We start from the raw sequence: 5048 nt of genomic DNA, 5'->3' as shown, positions 1-5048 counted from the left end.
AGTTGACCTTCATACCTATCAGTGTCTGTATATATTTTTAATGTGGTTTTTAGAACAGACAAAACAAAAAACGCATTTATCCTTTGGTCACAGAAGCAACATTGCTGCAGATTAAATCAACATTGAGTTGAATAAGGCACAAATTTAGCATAACCAAATGGTGAATAACCAAAATATAAGGTAAAATATTTTTCTTATATTCTTGGTAGTATTTCAGATCCTCGTAGCATTATAAATTTCTTTTCAATTTTATTGTACATTTCTTGGGAAAAGTATATAACCTACTTAGTAAAAGTCCTAGTAATACTGAAAATATCTACCTTACAAGTTACAAATATATTGAGGAAAAAATCAGATACTGTATGTAAAGCAATGAACAAACTTAAAACCATAAATGGTAGTCAGTGGCTATAACCTCAGAGATTCAAGAGCTTGTTCAGGAACAGCACTAATAAGAAGGTTGCCTTTTATATTTAATTTTAAACTCACTTTGATGTATAAGTTATATGTAGTAAAATGCACTAATATTAAGTATATATGTTGTTGTATTTTTACATATGTATGAGACCAGATAAATATATAGAACATTTTCAGAATCTCAGAAATCTTGCTTGTGCCCTCTCCCACCGAATAACTCCAGGCCAAAGGTAACCACAAATCTGTGACCTCTATATATTACCATATATTTGCTTTACCTGTTTTTGAATTTCATATAAATGGCGTCATACATTAGGTAACTCATTTATATCTGTCGTCTTTAATTCACTGTAAATGTAAAAGCTGAGGCTATAAATATTCTAGAATACACAGAAATAGTCTTAGCTTTTACATTTAGGTCTATGATTCATCTCCAGTTAATTTTTAGGTAAGGTTAGAGATGTGAGTCAAAGTTCTTTCTTATTCCATATAGATAGTCAATTGTCTAAGCTCCACTTATTGAAAAGACTTTTCCTTCTTCCACTTAACTACCATAATAATTGCAAATTAGTTGATAATATTTGCATGGATCTGTCTTTGCATGTTCTATTCTCCACTGTTGTTCTCTTTCTTATTCTCACATCGATACCACCACACTGTAGCTTTCAAATAATTCTTGCTATCTGGAAATATAATTTTTCTATTTTTATTCTTCTTTTAAATTGCCTTGGTTATTCTAAGTCCTTGACATTTCCATATGCAATTTAGACTCTTCTGTCCTTGATTCATTCATTCACTCCTATACCATAGCAGTTTCCTTCCACTCCAGTGTAGAAATCCCTGCAGTACCCTGCTCATCTACTCCCTTCATCTTCAGTGCCCATTCATGAAACTGCTTCCCAGTCTCTTTTGCTTTCTGGCTGTAAGATTTTTCCAAAGAGTAGAAATCTACAGATGAGGAGCCAAAGTTGAATCAAGGTTTTACAGAGATTTCTATAAAAGACTCCCTCCGTCCAAGTGTCTTAGGAGCTCTGTCCCAGAAATGGGACAAAGACGAAGTATATATTTCTTGTTATAAATCTCAGTATTATACAAGGAAAGATTCTCAACTTCACACTGTTGTGTTGGTTTCATTATTGTGTCTCAGCTCCAAATGCTATCCTGCTTTGTACTGATGATGCTTGACTTCTGTAACCCCCCTTTCACCTTTTCCAGCTCACTTCCTGTCAGGTTCTAAAGAAGAGGGAGCAGGCCTTACTGTTTTCTCACTCTGTTGTAATCTGTCAACATCATTCCAGTAACAACCATTGGTTGCCATTTTTAGCATGTTTCTACACTCATCTTTTCTGATTCCTCCTTATTTCATTTTTCAAGGTACCATAGCTGAGTCCTACCTCTGAATATATAGCCCTTCTTCAAATTCCAAGATATCAGTATCAGCAAGATAGCCATCCTTCCTCAGAAATCTGATGTCAGTTCTATGTGTCCCCTTCTTCAAGCTTGTAGGTTCTGAGAACCCCAAACTCTTCCCTTGGTTCCCCAAGCCTTAGGGTTGTTACTTTTTTCTGGTCTCCAACATATTTTTTGCTCTATTTTCTATATTCAATTCTCATTGTTAAAATAAGTGGTATAATTTTCATTTTCCTGACTAGAAAATGACTTATGCAACTAACTAGAGAAAGAAAAATTAAAATTTAAAAACATCATTTGTATATAGGATTAGTATGTTGTTGTGGAAATATTTATACAATGCTTTGAAGTTAGTGTAGTCTTTATATAGGACATATGGCTAATAATAGTTGCCAATATTAGCATTCAAAAAACAAGCTGCTTTACTTCGAGGTACCTAATTTAGTGTTATATTCTCTCATGAGTATAAAGGCACACTGCATATTTATTGCAGTATTGTTTGTACTTAAATATCTAGAACAGGATAACTATCAAATAGTAATTAAACTATGGTATATCCATTGGTCATATGAAATTAGATCAGACTACATGTAGTGAGGTGGAAATATTTTCTAAACAATATTAGGTAAAAAAAAAAGACTATCGACTGATGTTTTTGCTCTAGTATCATGTGTGTAAACACACACACACACACACACACACACACACACATTCTTAAAGATTACTCATCACTTGGAAAGGATTGAAATTGGGAAGTGATACCCTTTGGTCAAGGGCTCTTATTTATTGGACTTGATTGAATTTTGAAATATAAATATACACACACCTATCAAAGTAAATATTTTATGTAATTCTTGTGTAATTATAAAAATTTAAATATTCTTTAACCATTTAGGTCAAAAACAGCAAAAAATACTAAAGTAACTTCCAATTAAGAAAGGGCAACGAGCACGAGAAAGAGTGATTCAGAAGTAGGGAGTAGTTAAAAAATTAACTAATTTAAAAATATATACACACATATAAAGTAAAAAATTTAAGGAATTTGTGTAAGAAAATAATCAGGAGTAATTCAATTTTAGATAGTGTGGATCAGAATTTAGTAAGGAGGGTAAGACGTTTTCAGTGAATGGGTGTGATAGAGGGCTCTAGGATGGTGACAAACAGCTGATTCAGGGCCCATGTACTGGCTTATTAAAATACCCAAGGAGAACAGGTCTTCAGCCTTTGTTTATCAGCCACCTTCCCAGCTCAGATATCTCTGGCCAGGCCTCTCTATTATGTCAATGCAAACACGAAGAGCAATGCTGAGCCTCTGAAAATCTCCGATCAGATATACTTGATGTGTCCTGAAGGGTGGAGTCCTATCAAATGGAGCATGAGTGATCCTGAAGGTCTGAGCTTCTGTTCCTTTTCTTCAGCAGAAAACCTGATGCATGAACTATTTTTAAAGGACCATGTGCAGCAAATCATTCTGCACATGGTCCTTTAAAAATAGTTCATGCATCAGGTTTTCTGCTGAAGAAAAGGAACAGAATCTCAGACCTTCAGAGAAAGGTCAGTAGAAAATATTTTTACCCATTTTAAAAATGAATAACTCAGCAAGAATACAGATCTCAAATCAATGTAGAAGCCCACATTATTCACTGATAATGTCTGCTGCCTTCTTAGAAAGAGGAGAGTGAAATTATCTTAATAATGTCATCATTATTCCTGTCTTTCAGCATCAACATAGACGCAGGAAGAAAAAACTGGAGCCTTAAAGGGTAATGTTCTTCTGTTGAATTAACCTTAATGTCACTGTTCAATGAGGGCTCAGCTCTACAGTCACAGAGGAGATAGGTTCCTAGAAACAGGTCTTTTCAGAAAATAGTGACTTCAGAGGGGAACTTCTTAGGAGGGCTATCAGACCTGGGACACCTCCTAATCCCTATTCTGCCCACCCATGGATTTGTACAGTGATCAATTTAGGCCACTAGGTGGTGGTGTGAGATGTTATGGAAGGACTACTGGTTTTGGAGGCAAATTTTCTGGGTCCTGCCTTTGGACATACTCCAAGTTATTAACTTCCCTAAGCTTCAGATTCCTCGTTTGAGAGAGTACGGGGCCTGCAAACCTCATGAGGTCATTGTGATGATCACTTGGGACGATGTGTGTGAAAGAGCTTTAAAATAACATAGCACTAGACATATGTGAACCTTACTATGATTGTCATTGAATTTTTGACCTTGAATCCTAGTCCCTAGGCATTCAGAATCTAATCTTGAAAGAGTTTATTCCAAGTGGAACATTCTACTCAACTTCCTACAAGATCCTACCTTCACCTGATGTGACCCAGACTCTTTTCTCTGTTTTGAGCACTCACTGCAAAGGCACTATTTTGGCTCCAGACCTACTTTCTCTTCAGAAAAGGTGATTCATTTCTTTTGTTTTTTCAGGCTTACCTCTTCCTAGGTTACCTGTGGAATTCCAGGGCCCCAGTGCAGCCTAGAGTTGACATGAGAGGAAGAACCAGAGATAAAGGGATATGAAATCAAGCCTTGAAGTGGGGAATGAAAAGAATATCATGAAGTCAGATATAGGAGAATGTGACCCAGCCAGGCCAGCCTGTTCCCATTCTGCTTTTAAATGCACTTTGTGCTTCCTATCTCTTGCAGGTACCTGCACAAGCAAGCTTCCTTTGGTGTGGCAGCTTTCCAGACCAGTTACAGCAAGATCCTTTCTCTGAGGGGTGGGTTGGAACAACCAAGGAAGCAGACATTGTATTGTTCATGGAACCAGAAAGATGCTTCTCAGTGTTAGCTTTGGGAACCACTAAGTCATAGCCCACTCTGGCCTCCACCTTCTGACTGAGTTATATATACCACCCCACTTTCCTTTCTTTCACCATGTAACAGTTGGATTCCTGTCTTTGATCAGAGCCCCCTTTGTCGCTGGATTCCACATTGTCAGGACCATCTTTCATGCCCTTTCCCCCACTTAACTTTACCCTTTCACACCGAAAACACACTTAGATATGGGACCCTATTCCCGATCCAGATGCTGCTCTATCTTTAGACCACACCTCAGCACCTGACCCCATCTCATCCCCTGATCTCATTCTCTCTCAGGATCTCAATGACTCCCCTAATGTGATACACCCCATAGATTCCAGTGGTCTCCCTAGTCTTCAAAGGTTCCAAGTGAGAGCCCTCAAAAAGTTTCAGTCATATGAAGCCCTGGAT

The 5048-nt window shown here is 37.1% G+C and overlaps 1 long non-coding RNA gene across 1 annotated transcript; it reads left to right on the top strand.

Annotated features, from left to right (window-relative positions):
- The first annotated feature begins 4092 nt into the window (after positions 1–4092).
- On the top strand, positions 4093–4773 carry LOC120605405 (uncharacterized). The gene is made up of 2 exons (XR_005653632.1): positions 4093–4236; positions 4482–4773. It is a non-coding gene; the product is annotated as an uncharacterized LOC120605405 (long non-coding RNA).
- The last annotated feature ends 275 nt before the right edge of the window (positions 4774–5048 follow it).

This window comes from Pteropus medius, unplaced genomic scaffold, assembly GCF_902729225.1.
Source record: "Pteropus medius unplaced genomic scaffold, Ma_sr-lr_union100, whole genome shotgun sequence".
In the NCBI taxonomy this organism is placed as follows: Eukaryota; Metazoa; Chordata; class Mammalia; order Chiroptera; family Pteropodidae; genus Pteropus; species Pteropus medius.
Note: the sequence above shows the minus strand (reverse complement) of the source record. Positions and strands in the feature narration are given on the sequence as shown.